The 27,301-nt window shown below is 36.2% G+C and overlaps 1 pseudogene; it reads left to right on the top strand.

Annotated features, from left to right (window-relative positions):
- Positions 1–26,955, top strand: part of LOC136306652 (serine/arginine-rich splicing factor 6 pseudogene) — a 178,115-nt pseudogene extending 151,160 nt beyond the window's left edge.
- Positions 26,956–27,301: the final 346 nt, after the last annotated feature.

Raw genomic sequence — 27,301 nt, 5'->3', positions numbered from 1 at the left:
TTTTCTTCTCTCCCTCTCCCCCTTTCCCTTCTTCCTTTCATCTCCTCTTGTGGCCCATGGCTCAGTTGGTTCGAGCATTGGCCCCAGATGGCAGTTGCTGGATGGATCCAGTCAGGGTGCATGCAGGAGTCTGTATATATATATTATCATAGGTTCTCAAACTTGAGAAAGAAATGCTGTGTTTTAAAATTCTTTTACCTTAAAAGCTCTTTTAACTGATTGGCTTAGACATGCGTGCCAATTATCTAACTCAAATCCAAATATTATGATGAAAAACTTGAGCAATATATGCGTAATTGTCAGAGTTTGTGGTTTAATTCACAGATATCAATTTAAAACTTCCCATATATTTTGCTTTAACCCTTTTAGAGAGTTTAATATAATTAAATTAAAAAATATAGAACTACAATTACACTACAAATTAATGAATAGTAATTTATGTGTGAGATTATAGATTACATCCATAAATAAAGTATACCTGAAAGTTCTTTGAAGTCACCTGCAGTTGTCCCCAAAATTCAATTAACTCTTGGAGAAAATATTATCAGGGAGCAAGGACCCAAGCATGGAGGCTAGGAATGCCTGTTATGTATTCTGCTCTGTCAGAGAGTAACTGTTCCATTTTAGCCACTTGCTTTACAGGCTCATCATTAAAATTACAAATAACAAATTATGTTACATAGTTTTCTTTACCCCTGTTACCTAGAAGTAGAATGTGAAATTTGAGTGATATACCTTTCCAGTTCAAATTTAGAAGCAGTTTTTTTCTGAGCTGCACAAAAATCTTCACTGCAGAGAGTGATCTAGTAGATATCCTGCTCACAAAAATTAGGGGATATTTCAAAATGAATATTGAGTGATGAATAAAGGAAGCATTTGATTTTTTTTTATTAAACAAGAACATCAGAAAAGCAAACAAGTCAAAGAAAGTTGGTCAATTATGCAAATGAGATGCAAAACCAACTTTTATTTCATTAGTGAAAATGCACTATACAGAAGGAGGAAAGTACTGGAGTATCTGCACATTCCCCGATCCCCTAATTTTTGTGAGCAGCTATTTCATGATGGAAAGCACACAAGACAGAGCTCCTACTATGGGGCCACCATGGTAGGTTGCCTCTTCATTCAAAGAGAACAAGCTTTTGACTAACAGTAGTTGGGGAGCTGACAAAGTTATATCTCTCCCCAGAACTCTACATCAAAGTCATAATCTTAGCTTCATTATGCAACAATCTCTATGTAAGAAAAAAACATCAAACTGCCTTTGGGATTAAATAACTATTAGCTTTTTGCCATTATAACACCAATCTTCAAATTATAGAAGTACTAAACACAGAAGGCATTCAGCAGGAGGTACTTTCTAAAACCACAATTTGGCAGAGGTACTCCAAGAAACATTTTGCCTTGACTTCAAAATACTTGAAAAACATTTTTACAATTAGGCTGATAAAGTAATGACTATAAGTATTGGGATTTTTACTGTATTAAATTGGGAACAATATGGTTACATTTTATTTTGTGATTTATTTGATTCAAACTGTTAGGTATAAGTGTGATCTTATTTAGCAGGTGGTTACAACTGTTAGTGCAGAAACAGATATCTTTCTAAATGGATAGGATTATTATTTGAAAATTTGTTTAGCTTTTACTCATTTCTGGGTGCCCAGGTGCTCTAGCATACATGAGAAAATATATTTTAGATGGATAAATACATGAAACCTAATGCAACAAGCTGCATACACAGAACAAATTTAAACCAGGACAAGTGTTATAGTAGATAAATCAATGCAGGTACAGTGCTTAATTTGTGAGACAAATGTTTCTGGTAACAGAGTAAAAAAGTATAGAAAGCCATTATGATGAGAACAGAGAAAAATCCCCCTGCCATATATTCACAAAAGCAGTAGATTGGTTACAAGAAAGGGCTTTAAAAAACTTCTGCCTAGACTCATTGATACAGCCAACAGAGGGGAGGGGAGGTTAGAGGTCTATATGAAAAAGGAGAAGAAATTAAGCAAAGAAAAAAATAAATTATAGACACAGACAATAGACACAGAGGGGAAGTAGTAGAGTGTGAAGGAGGATTTAATGGTTGTTGGAAGGAAATTTGACTTGGGGTGGCGAACACACAATAAAATATACATATGTTTTATTATACAATTGTACACCTGAATTCTATATAATTTTATTGAACAAAGATACCACAATAAATTTCATAGAATAGAACCCTCTATTTTCAGGTCTATCTTAAGTTTTATTTTTTTAATATAAAATGCTGTGTCTATACCCTAATCCTAATAAATACAGATTAACTTGCCAAATAAAATTATAAAAAATCATAATTTGCATTTCAACATCTACAATTTGTTATATTATTTTTAATCAAATTGATGACTACTACTCTTATCAGCAATGATATTTTCAGTAACACAAAAATAGATTTGAGTATCACCAATAATATGGGTCATAAGACATTAACCAAATGGTTTAATCATCCAAATCAGAATAACTCTTGAAAGTATAAAAAGGTATTATGATTAATGACCTAGGACTACACTGGACAAACAGGATGGTAACCTTAATCATAGGCATTCTTAATGGGTAGAGCATATATGTAACAATAATAATACTGGAAAGTTGCTGAGAGAGAAACACAAATAGACAAAAAAAAGAGAGTTATAGCTAAGGAACAAAACATGTTATAAGATTTTCATTTTATTTTAAAATTTTCAACATTTAGTTTAACATAATAAAGTAGAATGTCTTCTTGGGCATCATCTTTGTAAAAATATAATAATTTATATAATGCAATTAATACACTAAAAATATGATTGCATCAGAATTTGTCTACAATTCTGAAATAGAACATATTAAAACACTTATTTTAATCATAAAATTTGTACAAAAGTTATTTAAATTCTATTCAGGCAAAAATTTGCATTTGTAGATCTTGCGTTTGTGTACTTGTTGAGGACAATCTCATTTGATGCTCCAGTAGTAGTCTGCTCATCACTAACAGTTCCAAGACTTTCAGGAAACTTATCAAGGTGACTGTTCAGGAAGTGAATTTTGACACTCATGTTACATCCAATGTCAAAGAAAGCCAAGAGCATCCTTTGAACAAGAAGTTCATAGTTCTCTGCTTTTTTTTTTTTGCCAAGGAAGTTCTTTGTAACTGCCACAGAAAAGACTGCTATGCTGCTTTCTCCTCCTTATTCATCTTACTGGCAAATTCTTTGTCACATATGAGGGTCGAATTTGATATACCTGCTTTTATCATCTCGAAAGATAAGGCAGAAAAAGTAGAAATAATATGTCGAAAGCATTCACTTTCTCTATTCAAAGCCTAAACAAACTGCTTCATTAAGCCAAGTCTGATGTGAAGTAGGGAGGGGGGAAATGATCCTGTCTCAATTATCTACAGGTTCATTCACAATATTTTGAATCCCTACTTCCAGAGCTTCACATTTTGGCCACTCCTTCTGTGTCCAATGTTTCTCCTGAGCTTGGCTGTCTCACAAACACAGAAAGCAAGGATACTTCGTGAAACCTCTCTGTTGTCCTAGCAGAATATTAACCATTTTAAGGTCCACACAAATGATCCAGTTATGCTCCTCATACTTCAGAAAGTCAAGGACAATTTTTATGTCATTATAATCTTCTCGCAGATGAGTTGAATAACCAATTGGAACCGCTGCATAAACATTACCGTTGTGTATGAGAACACATTTCAGACTCCATTTAGAGCTGTCAAGAAATAGTTGCCATTCTGTTGGACTGTAAGTGGTAACACTTAGCTGGCTGAGAAGACTACTGATATCATGACAGTAAACAAAGTTTTTGTTTTTGGAAAAGAAGTCCACAAAAATTTGTTCATGCTTCCTGAAATGGGATACTTTAGCTGACCAGTGAAGTACATTCTTTTCTTGAAGCCTGGAGGCTAATAACTCAGCTGCTTTCTTTGATAGGCCAAAGTCTCTTACTCAGTCATTCAATTCAGGTTGGCTAAACTGCTGAGGGGTTAATGACTGCTTGGCATCAGAAGAAGACCCTTCAGATTCTACAACCATTTCCTCATGTATCTTATCAAAATACACTTGATCACCATGTTCACTTTCTTTGTCCTTAGAAAAAATAAAACCATTGAAAACTGGAACTGGGAGTGTCTCAGAGTGTGAGATAGGTTGTATTGCTGAAGGAATATTAGGATATGCGATCATATGCAGTTTTTTCTTGCAGATGCCCTTTGTATGGATCCGATAGAAATAGCAGTCACTGCTGTGGTCCTTAGGTTCACACCAAACCATGGGAATGCCAAAAGGCATTCTTTTGCATTTTCCTTTTGTCCAGTCATGAAGCATTTCCTCACAATTATGACACACAATATGAGGAGCTCAATTCGTGTCTTGATCACCAAGGGGAACTTGAAAATAGGCAATATATGCACATGGCACAAATGATGAAATATTGTGCCTTTGATGTTGAAGTGTGTAATAGCCACATATATATCAGAAGGTGTCAGGACTATTCTTACATTATGCATACTCAAAGAAGCCATGATTCAATCTTAAAACAAAATAAGAGGGTGTTTTTATCAGATAATAAACTTTACATTTAAAAACCCTACAATTATGTAAAAGTGATGTTTGTAAAACATTAATTGCCTTGTGGTTATGTTCAATCCAAGAGTCGTTGCCCTTTAACTCCAATTGAAAAACCAATGCTGATGACGTCAGAGTAATGGCGGAGTAGGAAGCGATACCGATAAATCTCCCCCAAAACTCAACAAGCTCTTCAACCAGAAACAGAAAAACCTATACTTGGAGCTTCCAGATTCTTCGCAATACACCCAAAGGTATGATTGAGTGAAAAATTGGCTAAATATATAACCAAACCCCGAAGGAAATAGGGAGTAAGAAATGCTCCGCCTTCCTCACTAACCTAAACAGGGCGGCTTTCTCTGGTAACTGTGAATATAGAAACTGAGGCGGGCAAAGGGGGTGAATAGATCCAGGCCGCCGCAGAAAAAACGGCCGAACCAGGCTGTGGCTCAGAGATCCAAGCCGAGGAAAATCTGATCCTGTGGCAACCCGGGCAATACAAGCTAACACTCGCGCCAAACCCAAACAAAGACAGACAAGCGGAGCGGCCATTTTACCCGGTCTCCTGGTCGGTGCGCAGTTAGTGGAAGAGAGATTTCTTCCTAAGCCGCGGAAGTGGGTGCCCGTGTTGCCCCACGGAGAGGCAGGGTCAGAGGCCTTTCTGTGGGCTGAGGGCAGAGTCTCTGGGCAGCCCCAGCGCCCTGGGAAAGCCACGCACGGGAGGGAGTGAGAACTAATCCCAACGGTGGAGATTTTCCGTGCTGGAGGCTGTTTCACTCAGAGGGAACCGCGGCCGGCCTCATATCCTGGTTTGCGCGCGCAGATAAGGAGTGAGCGATTCCTCCGAGTGCCTCGGCAGTGCGCGCCCATGTTATTGCAGAGAGGGGCAGAGTCAGGGGCCTTTGTGTGGGCCAAAGCGGAATCTCGGTCCGCCCCAGCGCCTTGCAAAAGCCGCACACGGGGACGGAGCGAGACTCAATTCCAACGCTGCAACTTTTCCCTGCGGTTGGGGGTTTCACTCAGAGCGTGAGACTGCTGGCCAGATATCCTGGTCGCAGACAGTGAGTGAGAGTTTCCTCCAAGCACCCCGGAAGTGGGCGCCCGCTTGTGTTACCGGATAGAGTGGCAGAGCCAGAGGTCTTCGAGTAGGCAGAAAGCCCGCCTGATTATGCTAGCAGCTCTGACTGACTGAGCCTTACCCAGAGCCCTGTGCTGAGTGGAAATAGAGTGGGGAGTTGCCAGCAATTTGAGACTCTTACTATCCAGGCAGAGGCAGCAGCAACTCCATACCTGGACTATCAGGCTACTAATTGAGGAAGGAAAGACTAGGAGAAAGGCTCCAGGAACACGGACTCTCTCACTGTCGGAGCCTATAAATGCTAATGAGCCTCGACTCCCAACGAGAATAAAGCACAATACATGACATTGCCATAGAGACTTATCAACTGCAAACCTCTACCTGAGCGTGCCAAAGGGGCAGAACCTGGGGTACAGAGTCACCGACCAGGAAGAGGGAGAGAAAAGAAAAAGCAAGAAGATAACCTCTCAAAATCAAGAAAATCTGCAGACTTTATAACCTATCCCATTTTATTATATTTGTTCGTTTGTTTCTCTTATCTTCATTCTTGAGACTTTTTTTTCCTCCTCCAATTTGGCCGATTAACTCTCTACCAGTCTTACTCTCTCCTCTCCTTGAACTACACTACCCATAAGTGTTACATCTCCCATTATCATTTCTCTTCTCTTCCTTTCTCTCTATGAGGGTTGCACTCCAAAACCCTTAACTCTCTCTCTCTCTCTCCTTTCTTTTTTCTTCTTTTAGTGGTTCCCTCTTTTTTTCTCTCTCTCTCTTTCTTTTCTCCCTCTATATTAGTTTCTTCCTTTCTCCTTTACATCTCCTCTCATTCAAACCTCAATAACAAACAAATTATCTTATCTGGGACTCAAACCTATGTTTGTGGCATTTTGGGGGGTTTTTACTTCACCTTTTTAACTCACTAGCAGTACTCCCATCCCTGGCTCTCCATATTATCTAGTTCTTGTTCCACTAAATACAATAGTAAGTTTTTAATTTGTCCCCCCATTTTTCCATTTTCCTCTTATTCCTCTAATCATAACTCTTAGAAAACCAACACCTAAAAGCAAATCATTTTATTCTTGACCCAAATTTTTTCCTTATTTGCTTTTTGTGGGTCCATACGCTCTTTTTTTTTTCTTTTTTCTTTTTTTTTTTTTTCCTTTTTTTTTTTTTTTTTTTTTCTTTCTCTCTTTTTTGCCCCTTTATTACTTTTCCCCAATTCAGGCCCTCCATCACAGGCATTGTTTGTTATAACTCACAGTCCACCACAAGATTTTCTCAAGAAAGAGGGGAGAGGAGAGGAGAGGAAAAAAAGAGGGGGGGAATAATTTCCTTTTTTAAAAAATTTTTATTTTATTTTTCTTTATTTCATTATTAATTTTTTTTAAAAAAAAACAACTCTTTTTGATTTGTTATTTTTTTATTTTTTTTAACTTTTTATTCTTTATTAAATCTCATTAATACTATCAAAAAACCACCCTCAGATGCCATTAAGGAAGAGAAAATCGAATATCATGGATACAAAAGAAAGAGAGGTAACACAGCTAGATGAGGAAAAATCTATGGAGAAAAAATTTAATATATTGGAAACCTTGGAGCTAAATGACAGAGAATTCAAGATAGAAATCCTAAAAATCCTCCGAGATATACAAGAAAACACAGAAAGGCAATATAGGGAGATCAGAAAACAACTCCATGAACACAAAGAATATATGTCCAAGGAAATTGAAACTATAAAAACAAATCAAACAGAGATGAAAAACTCAATTCACGAGCTGAAAAACGAAGTAACAAGCTTAGCTAATAGAACAGGTCAGATAGAAGAGAGGATTAGTGAAATAGAAGACAAGCAACTTGAGGCACAACAGAGAGAAGAAGAAAGAGACTCAAAAATTAAAAAAAATGAGATAGCCCTACAAGAATTATCTGACTCCATCAAAAAGAATAACATAAGAATAATAGGTATATCAGAGGGAGAAGAGAGAGAAAATGGAATGAAGAACATACTTAAACAAATAATTGATGAGAACTTCCCAAGCCTGTGGAAAGAACTAAAGCCTCAAGTTCAAGAAGCAAACAGAACTCCAAGTTTTCTTAACCCCAACAAACCTACTCCAAGGCATATCATAATGAAATTGACACAAACCAACAGCAAAGAAAAAATTCTCAAGGCAGCCAGGGAAAAGAAGAATACAACATATAAAGGAAGGCCCATTAGATTATCATCAGATTTCTCAGCAGAAACTCTACAAGCTAGAAGAGAGTGGACCCCAATATTTAAAGTCCTGAAAGAGAGGAACTTTCAGCCACGAATACTATACCCATCAAAGCTATCCTTCAAATACGAAGGAGAAATAAAAACATTCACAGATACAGAAAAGATGAGGGAATTTATCATCAGAAAACCCCCACTCCAGGAATTACTGAAGGGGGTTCTCCAATCAGATACAAAGAACAAAAAAAAACAACAGAGCCACAAGTAAAAGCTCCAAGAAGAACACAATAAAACCAAATTTAAACTGTGACAACAACAAAAAGAAAGAGGGGGAGAAGACGGAGATTAACAGTAGCAAAGGACGATGGAGTGCAAAAGTACTCACAAAATAGTTCGCTACAATGAACAGGGTAGGGACCCTTTTCATTACTCAAAGGTAACCACCATTGAAAAAACCACCACAGAAGCACGTGAGATAAAAAAGATAGCAACAGAGGAAAGATGTATGGAATACAACCAAATAAAAACAAAAGATAGAAAAACGAAAGAGAAGGATCAAACAAGACACAAAACTAACAGAAAGCAAGATATAAAATGGCAATAGGGAACTCACAAGTATCAATAATTACACTAAATGTAAATGGATTAAACACACCAATAAAAAGGCACAGAGTAGCAGAATGGATTAACAAAGAAAATCCAACTGTATGCTGCCTACAGGAAACTCATCTAAGTAACAAGGATAAAAACAAATTCAAAGTGAAAGGCTGGAAAACAATACTCCAAGCAAATAACATCCAAAAAAAAGCAGGTGTAGCAATACTCATATCAGATAATGCTGACTACAAGACAGGAAAAGTACTTAGAGACAAAAAATGGCCATTTCATAATGGCTAAGGGGACACTGAATCAAGAAGACATAACAATTCTTAATATATATGCACCAAACCAAGGAGCACCAAAATATATAAGACAGCTACTTATTGATCTTAAAACAAAAACTGACAAAAATACAATCATACTTGGAGACCTCAATACACCGCTGACGGCTCTAGATCGGTCATCCAAACAGAGAATCAACAAAGACATAGTGGCCTTAAACAAAACACTAGAGCACCTGAATATGATAGACATCTACAGGACATTTCATCCCAAAGTGACTGAGTATACATTTTTCTCCAGTGTACATGGAACATTCTCAAGAATTGACCATATGTTGGGCCACAAAAACAATATCAGCAAATTCAGAAAAATTGAAGTTGTACCAAGCATATTTTCTGATCATAAAGCCTTGAAACTAGAATTCAACTGCAAAAAAGAGGAAAAAAATCCCACAAAAATGTGGAAACTAAACAACATACTTTTAAAAAATGAATGGGTCAAAGAAGAAATAAGTGCAGAGATCAAAAGATATATACAGACTAATGAAAATGATAATACGACATATCAGAATCTATGGGATGCAGCAAAAGCAGTGATAAGAGGGAAGTTCATATCGCTTCAGGCATATATGAACAAACAAGAGAGAGCCCAAGTGAACCACTTAACTTCCCACCTTAAGGAACTAGAAAAAGAAGAACAAAGACAACCCAAAACCAGCCGAAGAAAGGAGATAATAAAAATCAAAGCAGAAATAAATGAATTAGAGAACAGAAAAACTATAGAAAAAATTAATAGAACAAGGAGCTGGTTCTTTGAAAAGATCAACAAAATTGACAAACCCTTGGCAAGACTTACCAAGGAAAAAAGAGAAAGAACTCATATAAACAAAATCCAAAATGAAAGAGGAGAAATCACCACGGACACCATAGATATACAAAGAATTATTGTAGAATACTATGAAAAACTTTATGCCACTAAATTCAACAACCTAGAAGAAATGGATAAATTCCTAGAACAATACAACCTTCCTAGACTGAGTCAAGAAGAAGCAGAAAGCCTAAACAGACCTATCAGTAGAGAAGAAATAGAAAAAACCATTAAAAACCTCCCCAAAAATAAAAGTCCAGGCCCTGATGGCTATACCAGCGAATTTTATCAAACATTCAAAGAAGACTTGGTTCCTATTCTACTCAAAGTCTTCCAAAAAATTGAAGAAGAAGCAATACTTCCAAACACATTTTATGAGGCCAACATAACCCTCATACCAAAACCAGGCAAGGATGGCACAAAAAAAGAAAACTACAGACCAATATCTCTAATGAATACAGATGCTAAAATACTAAACAAAATACTAGCAAATCGAATACAACAACATATTAAAAAAATAATACATCATGATCAAGTGGGATTCATCCCAGAATCTCAAGGATGGTTCAACATACGTAAAACGGTTAATGTAATACACCATATCAACAAAACAAAGAACAAAAACCACATGATCTTATCAATAGACGCAGAAAAGGCTTTCGATAAAATACAACAGAATTTTATGTTTAAGACTCTCAACAAAATGGGTATAGAAGGAAAATATCTCAACATGATAAAGGCCATATATGATAAACCATCAGCTAACATCATATTAAATGGCACTAAACTGAAGGCTTTCCCCCTTAAATCAGGAACAAGACAGGGTTGTCCACTCTCTCCACTCTTATTTAATGTGGTACTAGAGGTTCTAGCCAGAGCAATCAGACAAGACAAAGAAATAAAAGGCATCCATATCGGAAAAGAAGAAGTAAAGGTATCACTTTTTGCAGATGATATGATCCTATACATCGAAAACCCCAAAGAATCCACAAAAAGACTACTAGAAACAATAAGCCAATACAGTAAGGTCGCAGGATACAAAATTAACATACAGAAGTCAATAGCCTTTCTATATGCCAACAATGAAACAACTGAGAAGGAACTCAAAAGAATAATCCCCTTCACGATTGCAACAAAAAAAATAAAATACTTAGGAATAAACATAACAAAGAATGTAAAGGACTTATATAATGAAAACTATAAACCATTGTTAAGGGAAATCGAAAAAGATATAATGAGATGGAAGAATATACCTTGTTCTTGGCTAGGAAGAATAAATATAATCAAGATGGCTATATTACCCAAAGCAATATACAAATTTAATGCAATTCCCATCAAACTTCCAATGACGTTTTTTAAAGAAATAGAGCAAAAAATCATCAGATTTATATGGAACTATAAAAAACCCCGAATAGCCAAAGCAATCCTAAAGAAAAAGAATGAAGCTGGGGGCATAACAATACCTGACTTCAAACTCTATTATAGGGCCACGACAATCAAAACAGCATGGTATTGGCAGAAAAATAGACACTCAGACCAATGGAACAGAATAGAAAGTCCAGAAATAAAACCACATATATATAGTCAAATAATTTTTGATAAAGGGGCCAACGACACACAATGGAGAAAAGAAAGCCTCTTCAATAAATGGTGCTGGGAAAACTGGAAAGCCACATGCAAAAGAATGAAACTGGACTACAGTCTCTCCCCCTGTACAAAAATTAACTCAAAATGGATCAAAGATCTAAACATAAGACCTGAAACAATTAAGTACATAGAAGAAGACATAGGTACTCAACTCATGGACCTGGGTTTTAAAGAGCATTTTATGAATTTGACTCCAATGGCAAGAGAAGTGAAGGCAAAAATTAATGAATGGGACTACATCAGACTAAGAAGTTTTTGCTCAGCAAGGGAAACTGATAACAAAATAAACAGAAAGCCAACTAAATGGGAAATGATATTTTCAAACAACAGCTCAGATAAGGGCCTAATATCCAAAATATACAAAGAACTCATAAAACTCAACAACAAACAAACAAACAATCCAATAAAAAAATGGGAAGAGGATATGAATAGACACTTCTCCCAGGAAGAAATACAAATGGCCAACAGATATATGAAAAGATGCTCATCTTCTTTAGCTATTAGAGAAATGCAAATCAAAACGGCAATGAGATACCACCTCACACCTGTTCGATTAGCTGTTATTAGCAAGTCAGGTAATAGCAAATGTTGGAGAGGCTGTGGAGAAAAAGGAACCCTCATACACTGTTGGTGGGAATGTAAAGTAGTACAACCATTATGGAAGAAAGTATGGTGGTTCCTCAAAAAACTGAAAATAGAACTACCTTATGACCCAGCAATCCCTCTACTGGGTATATATCCCCAAAACTCAGAAACATTGATACGTAAAGACACATGCAGCCCCATGTTTATTGCAGCATTGTTCACAGTGGCCAGGACATGGAAACAACCAAAAAGCCCATCAATAGATGACTGGATAAAGAAGATGTGGCACATATACACTATGGAATACTACTCAGCCATAAGAAATGATGACATCGGAACATTTACAGCAAAATGGTGGGATCTTGATAACATGATACGAAGCGAAATAAGTAAATCAGAAAAAAACAGGAACTGTATTATTCCATACGTAGGTGGGACATAATAGTGAAACTAAGAGACATTGATAAGAGTGTGGTGGTTACGGGGGGGAGGGGGGAATGGGAGAGGGATAGGGGGTGGGAGGGGCACAAAGAAAACAAGATAGAAGGTGACAAAGGACAATCTGACTTTGGGTGGTGGGTATGCAACATAATTGAAAGACAAGATAACCTGGACTTGTTATCTTTGAATATATGTATCCTGATTTATTGATGTCACCCCATTAAAAAAATAAAATTAAAAAAAAAAAAAGAAAAGAAAAACCAATGCATGCCATTAACTATAACAAAAATAAATTAAAATTGCATAAAAACTATAGCATGCACCAAAAACAGATTTCAGATTTGGAATCAGCAATGCAGAAGTATATAGAAACAGTTCTAAAACCTCATGCAACAGAAAATGAAAAAAAATTTGTTCCCCAGTGTTAGGGGAAATTTCTTATCCTAAGGAACATTACAAAGAGAATTGATCAATATTATAGAAAAAATCTATAAATTTCCTCCTTAGGAAAATTCTCCATTTTTACAACAAAAATGATTATACTTTCTGGCTCTGGCCAGTTGGGTCAGTAGTAGAATATCGGTCTGGCATGTAGAAGTCCTTGTTTCCAATTCTTCTCACGGCATACAGGAAACGTGACCATCTGCTTCTTCAATCCCCGCCCTTCCTCTACTGTAGCCATGCCTCAAATCATTCAAGCAAGTTGGTCCCGGATGCTGAAGATGGCTTCATAGCCTTCTTCAGGCACTAAAATAGTTCAGCTGCTAAGCAATGGAGTAGTGTCTCCAGATGGGCAGAGCACTGCCTTGTATGGTGCTTGCCAGGTGGATCCTAGTTGTGGCATTGCAGGAATTTGTCTCTCTGTTTCCCTGCCTCTGATTTAATAAAAATTAATAAATAAAAGAAAAGGAATATACTTTTCAAAAATATTTTTCATTAACACAGAGTAGGCCAAAAGTAGTTTTACAGTTGTGAATTAATTCATAATAATACATGAATAATTCTGTGTTTTGGTATTCACAACTGAAAACCTGCTTTTATCTCGCCCTGTATAGTCAAAGCTACATGCCTGAGGAAAGACAGAAAAAATAATAATGATATCAGAATAGAAAACCTGCAATAGGAGCTGTCAACAATGTCTAAAACTCTCCTTTTGTTCAGATTTTATTTAAATATACACCAATCTGAACTTCAACAGCATAGTCATAATACACAAAGACATATCAAGTAACCAAAAAACACTTTATTGTTCTCAACATTTAAATTAAACCTCTGTTTTTATCTCTGAAATGAAAAAGAGCTTAGAAGTCCTAATTTCCTTCCTTATAAGAAAAAGCTAAACAAAATTATACAGACAATGGCTTTTCTTGGTTATATCAGAGACTTGATGTCACAGATCAAATCACCATGTGAAAGTCAGAAGAAATAAGTGAATCCAGAGAATCATGGCTGATATCTGCTTCTCTGGAGCAGATGCCACTAGTAGGAACACTTAAATGGTAATTTTGAGTAATGGTAATTATGACAAGTTGCCAGAGTCTGAGAAGCACTAGCATGAGTGGGAAACACATGAGGCCACAACTCAGCTGAGATTGCTAACATTTTATAGGTTGTACCTTGAGGAGCCGTACCAGGTTTCTATGGTAAAGAGCTGTGATAGATCACCTTATGGCTCTGACTGGTCAGAGGAACAGCATTTGTTGAGAAATAGGATCAGAGCACACTTCATATAAAAGGTCTACTCTTTCCAGGTGTGAAAGTTTATCAGGGCCCCTATCTCATGAGGGTAAAAGGCAATACTCTCATTCCAAATTCTACTTTCTGTCCCTATTAAATGGGGTGGGGGCTAAGAATGTCATCTAAAGGTCAGATATCAGTGCCCAGCAAAATTTAGATTTAATTAGATTATAAAAATCTTCCCTTTCTCTACACTAAACTATCAAACCAATAGAGCTCTAGAAGGGAAAATAACTTTATAAAGCATAGTTTTGGGAACAAGTATTTATGATAATCCAAAGTCAACAGGGTGGGACAAATAAAAAATATACTAGAGGAATTTGAAGCCTCTGGTGTATACAATTACAGCAAATGTTAAATAAGGTTAAATTCTAGCCAGATTAATTTAAAATTTTACAATAAAAGCTATTTACTTCACTTTCTATTATCTAAAACATCATACCCAGGTTTCAATAAAACATTACAAGGCATGCTAAAGGAGACGTGGAAACAAGGTCTAGAGATAAAAAGAAATCTTAGAACCAGACTCATTTGACACAAATGTTGGAATATCAGACAGGGAATTTAAAATATCCCCTTTTAATATGTTAAAAACTCAAATGACAGCAAGCAAGAACAAATAGCCAATGTAAAGAGGAAATAAAAATTCTAAGAAATAACTTAAAGAAAATGTTAAGAATAAAATAAAACAGTAATGGAAACTAAAAAGTGCCTTTGATGGATTCATTAATTGACTGAGAACTGATGAGGAAAAAATTAGTGAGCTTGAATATAGGCTGATAGGTTTCACCTGTCAGTTTTACCAAACTAAAATTTAAAGAAGAAAAAGAAAGAAATTAAATATAATATATATATAAAAAGAAATGCAGGGTGGATGCAAAGTGTGTGTGATATGAATAACTGAATGACTAGCAGAAAAAGAATGAAAAAAAGGAGAAGAAATATTTGAATATTTGCATATGTCCTGTATGAATAGCTCTGTTGGTTAGAGCATCATCTCAAAGCACAGAGGTTGCCAGTTTGATCCTCGGTTAGGGCACATACAGGAAAAGAAAAAAAATCTAAGTTTCTGTTTCTCTCTCTCTCCCCCTTCCTCTCTCTAAAATCAATAAAAATACATTAAAATAATAATAATATAATAATAATAATTAAAAATAATAAATGGCACAGAAATTTGCTAAATTAATGACAGGAAACAAACCAGAAAATCAGGCAGCTCAGAGAATACCAAGCAGAATAAACACCAAAAAGCTACATGTAGGCATATCATATTCAAATTGCTGAATACCAAAGGCAAAGAGGAAATTCTGAAAAAAATAAAAGAAAATGAAACATCTTACCATCAGAGAAATAAAGATGAGAATTATAATAGACCTCTCATCAAGAACCATGTAAACAAGAGGAAAGGAGAGTAAGACATTTAAGTATTTTAAAAAAACTTTTGTTTCTTCCTATATTTATGTATTTAAATTCTAGTGCTTGGCAAAAAAAAAATTGTTTTTATATCATCTAAGACAAAACAGATATATGAACTGAAAGTAGAAATACAGGTATGTGAGAGATGGAAACTATATGGAAGATAAGTGACCCCCCCCAAAAAAAAATTGTTTCCCTATGGTTTGTTTTTTTCTTTTTTAATCTGTCCATTTTATTTAATTTGTCTCCCTTTTCTGGTAAGCAGAGGTACCCTGACCGTTAATTGAGAAAAGAAGCATCTTAATTCAGCCTTTAAAGGGTGGGAAAAGAGTAGGCTTACAGTTCTTAATATAGAAAATAATATAATAATTAATAAATAATAATACGAGAATAAACTGTTTCAAAATACATGTTTTCAAAAATTCATGAAACTAAAATCATCACACACAAAAAAGTATATATACTATATATACCATAGGTTCTTTATGGTTTGAATAAAAGAGTTACTTGAGCTTTTAGCATCCTTCCCTCCTGACACAGAATTGTTGATCTGAACTTTAGTGGTAAATGTCATAGATCTATTAAAGCTTCTTGCAAGTTACTGCTTTGTGTTAGGTTCTGTCACTGGGTAAAATGTTCTTGTCTAAAGAAAGAAATACCTGCCAGGAGCAGACAGGGGCTTAACATGGTGTCAGCATTGTAAAGAAAATTCAACATTTGTTCTGTAGTTCACAGAAGGACTAACAAAAATAAAAAGCAAATTTAATAGAGTGACAGCAAAGGACAAAGTAATACAGGCAAAATGATGACTGAGTTCCTGAAATAATTCATTTTATATTCCCTCATGTATGTTTGTTAGGGCTACCATAACAGAGTTCCAATAACTAGGTGGGTTAAACAATACTAATTAATTTTTGTTTGTTTCTGGAGAGAAGAAGTCTAAGATCAAGGTGCTGGCCGGGTTTGTTCCTTCTGAGAGTTATGAACAAAGCATCTGCTCCAGCCCTCTCTCCTTGATTGGTAGATGTTTATCTTCCTTATGTCTTTCTATTGTTTCCCTTCCATACCTTGTTCTGTGTCTGCATTTCCTCTTCTTACAAGGATACCAGTTATACATCAATAGTATGAGGACACACTCTAATAACCTCACATTAAATTAATTACCTCTGTAAAGAAATCTTTTTTCCAATTAAGGTCACATTTTAAGGTACCAAGGGTTAGGGCTTCAATATACGTATTTAGAGAAAACACAATTCATCCCACAGCACTTCAAAACACTGGGAGATAGTTATTTTATGTACAGTTTTCTGAGCTGTAATTTCAACCCATCATTCATCAATTTGTTTATGTTTTTACGTGATTTAAGTAATCAGCCAAAAAAATTACAGTTAATTTATTAAACATATGTGAAAAGAAAAATGTTGGTCAAAACAGCAATCCTATTTGGTCTATATAATAAAGACAAACTCTTGTCATTTTGATTATCAGAACCCACATGCATTGTTGATGGAAACTGTATGGAACATAAGTGACCCCATCTTAAAAATAATACACTATCTTGACATCTGTGTGAACCAAACCCTTAACCTCTTTTCCTTCCCCCAGGTGAGCTCTGAAGTAGGCAAAAAGCTCTGGCTGATCACAGACTCTCACCAGGTTGAGGTACCTCAAAGTTGCCTAACTATTAACTCACCATGGCACCAGAATGTGTTTGCAGAATTTGATCCCTTTGATATTTTACTTATTTTCACTGCTCAGAAGATATAAGCACTTTATCTGAGGGGTGGAAGGTGTGGGGATCGATTTTTGCCTTGCTACCACCTAAAGCTACATTCTTATATGTAAGTTCCCTATTAAACTCTTTTATTAAAAAATTAATTGCAGTTCACTATTATATTAGATTCAAGTATACAGCATAGAGGTTAGACATTTTTGTAACATACTATGATCCCTCCATAAGTCTAGTACCTACCTGGCAACATATAGAGTAAAAACAATATTATTAACTATATTTCTTATGTTGTACTTTACATCACCATGACAATTCTGTAACTGCTAATTTATAGTTCTTAATCCTTTAACCTTGTTCACACAGTCTCCCAACTGCCCTCCCATCTGGCAACTATCAGTTTGTTCTCTGAATCTATGAAATTGTTTCCACTTATCTATTTCTTTTGTTTTTCAGATTCTACATACATATAAAATCATATGGTATTTTTCTTTCTCTGCCTGATTTATCTTACTTAGCATAATACCTTCTAGGTCCATCCACGCTGTTTCAAATGGCAAGATTTTATTTTTTTTATGGCCAAATAATAACTAAACTGAAAAGCCAGACTTTTCTGTCTTGGTCTTTGGTCTCTCAACTCCTTTGGCATTTGCATATATTCCTTTCACAAATTAGAAATGTATAATGGTGCAGCCACTTTAGAAACCAGTTTGGCAGTTCCTCACATGTTAATTGTAGAGTGACCATACTACCCAGCTATTCTCCTAGGTATCCACCTATTAATTAAAACATAAGTACACATAAAAACTTATACAAATGCTTATAGCAGCATTGGTTATAAAACCAAGAAATGAAAGACAAAAACCCATTCTATAAATTAAACAAAGGTGATGCTATATATTACATAATGAAATAGTAGTTAGCAATAAAATAAATTATTGATAGGTATTATGAACACAGTATTCTAAATGAAGGAGGCTAGTAAGAAAATATTATTTATTTTTTGAACCCAGTTAAATGAAATGTCCAGAATACACTAATGTAAAGAAAAGTAAAATAGCCTGACCAAGCGATGGTGCAGTGGATAAAGCATCAGACCGGCACACGGAGGACCCAGGTTCAAAACCCCGAGGTCACCAGCTTGAGCGCAGGCTCATCTGGTTTGATCAAGGCTCACCAGCTTGAGCCCAAGGTCGCTGGCTTGAGCAAGGCTTCACTCGGTCTGCTGTAGCTCCCTTCCCCCGCCAAGGCACATATGAGAAAGCAATCAAAGAGAAATTAAGGTGCTTCAATGAAGAATTGATGGTTCTCATCTCTCTCCCTTCCTGTCTGTCTATCCCTCCCTCTGTCTCTCTCTGTCTCTGTCTCAATAAATAAAAAAAGGAAAGTAGATTAGTGGTTTCCTAGCACTGAGTATTATGGAGATGTTCAACAACGGCTAACATATATGAGGTTTCTTTTTGAAAAGATGAAAATGTTTTAAAATTAGATAGTATTGATAATTGTTTGAATATACTAAAAAGGCCAAATGTATAACTCTGTAAGTATACTGGAAAACTCTATACTGCATGTTTTAAATGAATAAATTTTGTGATATTTGAATTATATTTCAATCAAGCTGTTACAAAATGTGGAAAATTGAACTTAAAAAGTAGAAACGGTATAGTCAGTATAAAAATACTAAAATAGTAATTATATCTCTATTTCATTTGTTCAAGAATATATAATGACTTAGTATGTTAAGCAGATATATCAAAATTATAGAAAAATAGATATGCATAATAAAGTAAAAAAATAAAATTCTAAGATCAAAGATGCATTGGATGACCCTGGCCAGATAGCTTGGCTGGTTAGTGTCATCCTGAGGCACAGAGATTGCCAGCTCGATCCCCAGTCAGAGCACATAAAGGAACAGATCAATGTTTCTGTCTTTCTAGATATATATCTCCTTTCTTTCTCTCTAAAATAAAAATAAATTAAAAAAATTTAAATTCACTGGATGAAATTAACAGAAGATTAGACATTATAGACTATTATTATACTTGAAAACTTAATGGTAGAAATGATCAAAAATAAAATAAAAAGTACCAGAGGAAAAAAGAATAGAGCATTGGTGAACTCTACGACACCTGCCAGATCCAAAGATATATGTATTGGAGTCACTGAATTAAAGGGGCGACTGAAAAATATTTCAATAAATAAGGCAAAAAAATATTCCAAATTTTATGAATATATATATATGTATATAGATGCACCCACGAAGAAATTTAACAACCATAAGCACAAAAGTCATGATGAAAACTACACCTAGACATATCACAAATTGCTTAAAACCAATAAAAAGAAAAACATTCTAGTATGAGAACCACATCCTTGGCCCATCAAAAAATAAATTTCTTAAGACCAATGACAAAGAGCAAATCCTCATATAGCTATTAAAACAGTTAAAATAAAACATAAGCACTACATTAAGTGCTCACAAGGATGCAAATAAACTAGATATCTCATGGTACAATTACTCTGGAATGTCATTTGACAGTTTCTTAAAAATGAAACTAATATGTGCCAGGTGACCCCTGAACATTCCTGGATATTCCAGAGAAATGAAAACTGTGTTTACACACACTCTTTAGACAACTGTTTATGGTAGCTTTATATGTAATAGCCAGAAACTGGAAATAATAAAAATGTTTCTCAGTAGGTAAATAATTAAACCAACTGTAGTATATCCATACCATTGAACATTACTTAGACATTAACAAGATTCACTTTGCACATCTACTCTGAGGATGAAGACCATTCTCAGAAGTCAGACTGCCAATATCCCAGAAAATATTTGCATGACTCTGAAGGAATGCACTGTTATTGTGAAGGGGCAGAGGCACTTTATGGAGGGATTTCAATCACATCAGTATAGTATGGGATTTATAACAGAGAGAGAAGTAAAATGTGTGCCAATAATAGTATGAAATCTACAAGAGAAGAAATGAAAATGTACTGTTGTAATAATGTCATTATACTCTATGTGAGATAACACAATATTAATTAAAGGTAGAATGTGATCACTTTAAAATGTCATAATAGGTTCTGGCTGGTTGGCTTAGTGGATAGAGCATCAGCCAGGCATGCAGAAGTCCCAGGTTTGATCCCCGGTCAAGGTGCACAAGAAAAGCGATCATTTGCTTCTCTTTTTCTTCCTCTTCCCCTTCTCTCTCTCTTCCTCTCTCACAGCCAGTGTGGCTCATCTGGTTCATGTGTCAGCCTTGGGCACTGAGAATAGCTTGGTTGGTCTGAGCGTCAGCCATAGGCACTAAAGATAGCAGCTGATTTGAGCATCAGCCCCAGACAAGTGTTCCTGGGTGCATCCTAGTTGTAGTGCATGCAGGAACTATCTCCCTTCCTCCCACTTAAACAAGCAAACAAACAAAACTAAATAAATAAAAATGTCATGACATAAACCTTAAAACATTATTAATTAGATCATAACCCTAAAGACCTTTAACCAACAAAGAGATAAAATGGAATAATAAATAATATGCAGTCAATCCAAAAGAAAGCAGAAGGAGAAAAAATGTAAAAAAAAAAAAGGTGATTCAAATTAAAAGCAGACAGCAAGATAGTAGGTTGAATCTATTTTAATAATCACATTAAATGTAAATGATTAAACTAAAAAAATTATTTTTTCAAGAACTAACAGCAAAACTCAACTAATACCTATAAGAATTCTACTTTAAATATAATGACACAAATAGATATAAAGCAAAATGATGAGGAAAGATATACCAGGTTGAGTATAACTATTAATCAAACTTATTTGGGAGACTTTGATTGAGGTCAGAGTTGTAGAGATGCATTGGTATCCCCCTGACCCTTACAAAGCAAAAACTGGACAAAATTCAAATTAACAACTCCTATTGAGCCCACCAGACAACAGAAATTGCTGGGCTAACAAGTATCCTGATATCTGTAGAAGCACAGTCTCATGATAACAGAAACTGGACTCCAGTGTTTGCTTAACTGAAACAGATTCAGTAAAATATAATATAAATCGGTAAGAAGGTACAGCTACAACACTTTGAAGAATCTCTAAAAGTCAAGTGTAGGCAAATGTGGAAGTGTGAAATCCTTGGAAGAGATAAATATCAGGAATCAAGGTCATACCTTTTGTAGATTTTTCCTCGACACGTTCTACTAGTTGCTCAGAGAAGATTGGAAAAATCCAGAAGAAGTTTTTCTTATGGTAGGAGAGGGGAAACCAGCTGCTGGGGAAATTTATTGACAAGGATATCCCTCATCTTCTCTTCTGTGGGGGAAGAGCAGTAAAAACTGTTACCTGTGGCCTTTAGATGTTGGAGGAAACACAGTGCAGCTGGGGAAAAGAACAAAAAAACAAATGAAACAAAAACAAAACCAGCATTCTCCCTAGGGGCAGTTGCAGGAATACATACTCGGCCTATTGCTTGGCAAGTAACTCTTGTGAAGTCAACACTATGGAGCTGGAGACTCATTTCTATTCAGACTCAGGTTAAGTCAGTACATGAAAGTCAAAGAACACCCCCAGCCCCACCTGCCACCACAAGCTAACAAACACTAACATAATAATGGAATACACCTGGAAAAATGGCAAGAGATGGGTTCTCTCTAGGCTAAAGCACAAAAAGGAACCCAAGGCATAAAAGGGAGTAGATATCAAGGAAACAAATAAAAAACAAAACAACAACAACAACAAAATGCTGCAAATTAACCCAGACACCAAAGTCAAGTTGCTACCAGAGAAATTTGAAGGATGTGGTGGAATTAGAGTAATCATAACAGCAATGGGCCAGGAAGCCAGCTCAACTCCTGACTGCATTAGCAGAAGTCCACATATCACAGGCCTAGTAGAATAAAAGGATTTCAATTTTCAAGAAAAACAGGCCCTGGCTGGTTGGCTCAGCGGTAGAGCGTCGGCCTGGCGTGCAGGAATCCCGGGTTCGATTCCCGGCCAGGGCACACAGGAGAGGCGCCCATTTGCTTCTCCATCCCTCCCCTTCTCCTTCCTCTCTGTCTCTCTCTTCCCCTCCTGCAGCCAAGGCTCCATTGGAGCAAAGATGGCCCGGGTGCTGGGGATGACTCTGTGGCCTCTGCCACAGGCGCTAGAATGGCTTTGGACGCAACAGAGCGAGGCCCCAGAGGGGCAAGGCATCACCCCCTGGTGGTCATGCCGGGTGGATCCGGGTTGGGTGCATGTGGGAGTCTGTCTGACTGCCTCCCCGTTTCCAGCTTCAGAAGAATGAAAAAAAAGAAAAAAAAAAGAAAAAGAAAATATTTATCTCAGTATCAACTCTTCTACACAACAACATTCCAGGCTTCCAATGAAAACTTATGAAGGATACAAAAGGTCAAGGGCAAGAAATTCTGAAGATTCAAAGCAATTATCAGATATGAGACAGACACTAAAAACAATTGAGCAATTTGCCCCAATTAATATTTTAAATACATTGTGAACTCATAAAAAGGTGTTCAACATTATTAATGATTAAGGAAATTAAAATTTAAAATCCTAATGAACTACCATTGCACACCCTCTTGACTGGTAAAATAAATTGACTGCTGTCACCCAAAGTTGGTGAGAATGTGGAGGAGCCATAAATCTCATACTTGTGCAGTCACTTTGGAACATGTCTGGCAATATCTCATATAACTTAACATACACTTATCCAGTGGTCCTGTAATTTCATTACTAAATATTGATTCACCAAAATAAAAATAGATGTACACAAAAACCAATACTCAGAAATTTCAAAGTAGCTTTCTTCATAATCATTAAAGACAGGAAAAGCTGATTCCATTAACAGCTGATTTTATTAATGAACTGTTGTACAGCCATTCAGTGCAATATTGCTTGCCAATAAAAAGAGATAATGCTATTTGAGTGTATTTATTTGAAATTCTGAAACAGAAACAAGTAATATATGCTTAAAAATATCAGAACAATATTTGTCTCTTGTGGAAAGCATGAGGTTTGAGTGTATAATGAGTGACCAAAGTTTTGGGGATGATGGTAATATTTTATATTGTAATTTGGTTTATAAGATGGTGCACATTTGTCAAAATTCAGGAAGTATACACTAAATTTTATGTGATTTATTTTGTGTAAATTTGACATCATAAAACAGAACTGCATATAAATATTGAATTCTAATATCTGCATGCTGAAATATTTAGAAGTGTCCTGACGTCTATAATTCAGTTTGAAATTTGTCAAAAAATAAGATAAATTGATGGGCGGATAGAGGTATGGAAAAAGGGGTGGATATCTGACAAAGTTGGAACAGCAAAAGATTTGTGGTACAATCTAGGTGTGTGCATATGAGCATTCACTATAAAATATTTTCAAGTTTGATACATGTTATGTGTCCATAATAAAAATTGAAAAAAAAACCATAAAAGAAGCTGACCACTGCCCAACACCACTGCAGGCCTCTAGTTGAAATATAGAGAAGTGCAAATAGTATAAAATTTTAAGAAAGTTATAGTTTTTACTATTACACGAGCATTAATATTCTAATTATCAGATGGGAGGGGAAAATATTTTTTGTTCTACTTGTCTAGATTCTCCACTGGAGCTCTGTAATAAGACAGATTACCAAGAGAAAAGTATGCAAATGTATTTAATATATCATGCGTGAAACTTCATAAGGAAATAAAGATCCAAGAAGCTGTTAAATCTGAAAAATATTTTCTTTCTACCCTTCTAGATTCTCTGCTAGAGTTCTGTAAGAAGGCAAAGATTACCAAGAGAAAAGCATACAAATGTATTTAATATGTCACAGGAGAAATTTCATAAAGAAATAAAAACCCAAGAAACCATTAAACCTGAACATTTTTCTGCTAAGTTTGGTGAAGGGTAGAAAACCACAGGGAAAAAGCTGTGATAGGACAAAAGGATATGAGGGAAGGGTGGTTGGGGGAAACGTAGTGAGATCTACCTATTTGAATTCTTCTCAGCATCCCTGAGTCTTTAAAAAAAATTGATTTTTATCTCTGAGTATGAGCATCTTCCATATAAGGGAAACAGGCAGGTCAGGGAGTCAGTCCCAGCACCTGGCATTTATCAAATTTCTTCAGCTTAACACATGCAATATGCCGATTTACCATATTTTGGAGTAGTATGTCCTGAATCTTGTCACATGGAAATAAAATTTAATTGTGGGAAAAGCAACTAGAGGTGATTTTATTATCTAAGATAATAATCAAAAAAGTTTTAGATCCTGGCTCTGGCCAGTTTGTTTAGTGGTAGAGCGTCACCCCGGCATGTGGAAGTCCCAGGTTTAATCCCTGGCCAGGGCACACAGAAGTGCCCATCTGCTTCTCCACCCTTCCCCTTCCCTTCTCTCTCTATCTCCCTCTTCTCCTCCCATAGCCAAAGCTTCATTGGAGCAAAGTTGGCCAGGGCACTGAGGATGGTTCCATGGCCTTTGCCTCAGGTGCTAGAATGACTCCAGTTGCAATGTAGCAATGCCCCAGATGGGCAAAGCATCGCCCCTTAGTGGGTTTGCCACGTGGATTCCAGTCGGGTGCATGTGGGAGTCTGTCTCTCTTCCTCCCTGCTTCTCACTTCAGAAAAATAAAAATAAAAAAAAAGCTTTAGATCCTGCTCCAGGTATCAGCCAGTGAACAGGGAGGGACTAGCGAAATGTAATAGGTTTAAAAGGACAGTTATGGGAGAAATCAAAGCTACTTTATCATTACATTTATTGTATTTTCCTTTTCAGACTAACCATTTCACACAGATTTTCCCAGCAAGGTTAAGTACCCAATTTAGATCAAACACAATTTAGTTATAGTGTCTCTAGTCTATGCCAGATGTGATTTTTCACCAGTAGGATGAATTATTTTGTAGTGTTTAAAAAAATAGACATTGCAGCTAAACTACCTAGAATTATATTATATGTAGGCTTTACATTTACTGACTGTGAGAAAAGAAATCACTTGACCTCACTGAGCAAGACTCCTCATCTGAGAAATGGAGATAATATACACATCATATAGGGTTTGTTGGTTTGTAAAATGGCCTCCATAGACAGAAGGCAAGGAGAAACTAAAGAAGAAAGCAGACCACTCCGAATTGGTAGGCAGCAATTTTAATAAGTAAGGGAGGAAACTTCCATAGGAGGCTTGTTTTAAGCAGTCCCAAAAGATTAGATCTCTACACCTAGCCTCCAGAATCTTAAATGTTTACTGAAAGGCCCTATGGGACAGGCTTCAGTCACATATACTGGTCTCAACAACACATTGCTCTCTCAGTTCTGAATTCTTGAAAACAGCTTTTGCTGTGGAGATAGTGAACAGAGCATACAGTATAAAGACAGAGGACAGGGTGAGGAGCCTCTGATTGTTCTGGTCCAACACACAGGTCAGCCAGGGCTCATGTGCTCTTGATGTCCTCTTCCAACAGGGTTATATTTAGAATTAAGTGAATTACTATTGAACCATCCAAGGCAGTGCAACATCAATACTGGCCATTATAATTGTGAATATTATTTGCACTTTTATATTTTTATTTGATATAATAACAACATGATTCTCTTTCACCTTCATAGTATTGTTAAATCTGCTACTAACTACAAAGGTATAATCTAATCAGGGTGAGCTATTTTAATGGGCTTTTAAAAACTGAATCCTGGATTGTGTGGCAAAACTTGGCCACCACTGCCGTGTAAGGCGCTGGTGGGGCTCTTGACATCCTAGCATCTGCACTGTGACTTCTGCCTTGCAGTCTACAGTGGCCCAGCCGGCTCTCTAGTCCCTCACTGGCCACACTGCTCTGTGTTTACCCTTTAGCTACTACTTGGGGAATAAAGATATCAAGCGCTTTTTCAGTGCCTATTACTGCTTCCTCAAAATAGACCTCACCCATGGATACTGCTTCTTGGAGTAAAGACTCCGATGCTCCCTTTACCAGTTGAAGGACAAGGAATTCTGCAGAGAGCATGTGATCATGGAGCATGCCCAGGGCCACATTGCAATCATGTTGGCTACAGCTATATATAGAAGCTGCTTATATGGACTGCCTTTTTGTACAGAATTCAGGCTTATTGTAGAAAATCTTTTCACTCCTTGCAGTTGGCAAAGACTTAAAGGATTTTATGAGACAAGTAAGTGAAGTAAACTATGCAGATGCTCACAAAGAACGTACTAATGAAAGAATAATTGAGTTTGCCTCGGACTCTGACATTAAGTGTGCTTTGGATAAAATAGATGATACAGAAATAAATGGCAGATAAGCATGAACAAGCCATAGTCGGTCTTACTCAGGAAGCAGATCAATGTCACAGTCTAGAATGAGGTCATGATGTAGAAGGTGCAGCAGCAGCCTCAGTAGATCGTGAAGTGTCTTAAAAAGTTACTTGTTATCCAGATCTCAGAGCAAAAGTCAATCATATTCTTGGTTCAAAAGGTGAAAAATCTATATCAAAAAGCAAATCAAGGCTCAAGTCTGACTGGGTTCTCATTTGCACTCTTGAAGCAGATATAAGGGTGAGTATGTGAAATTTGAAAGCAGGTCTCATTCTTGATCTTTACCTCCAAAGAAAATGTAAAAGGTATTATAAAGCCAAAATATAGATTCAGGATCCAGCCTTCTTCCAATTCTCCTTTCCCTGCTCTATTCTTTAAGGCTTATTCTGTATTTCCTTCACTAAAAAGATTCAAGATCCCATCTGAAATCCTATTCAAAGGCAAGGTCACAGTCCGGATGGATTACAGCTATTAACCCAAAACTCTATGTTCTTTGCACAGTATTACCAAACACTCCTACTTGCTTAGGCAGTTACTCTTCTATATTTGTACTTGGCCATTCTTGCTTGAGGAATTGAAAACAAGGACACACAGAAATTTAATTTGTGGCCAAATTTGTTTAAAAAAGAAAGAGAGAGAGATGAAGTTCTAAAGAAATGGGGCATAAAAACTCCTCCCTTCTTTGTATAACTAAGATAACTTCAACTGTATAGCTTTTGAGCTAAAATAACTTTGCAAAGTTTAAGCACCTTTAGATTTCATTTATTTATTTATTTATTTTTAGCAAGTGAGAGGCAGGAGGCAGAGACAGACTTCACAGA

This window comes from Saccopteryx bilineata, chromosome 5, assembly GCF_036850765.1.
Source record: "Saccopteryx bilineata isolate mSacBil1 chromosome 5, mSacBil1_pri_phased_curated, whole genome shotgun sequence".
Classification (NCBI taxonomy): Eukaryota; Metazoa; Chordata; class Mammalia; order Chiroptera; family Emballonuridae; genus Saccopteryx; species Saccopteryx bilineata.
The sequence above is the reverse complement of the archived record's forward strand: the minus strand, read 5'-3'. Positions and strand labels throughout refer to the sequence as shown.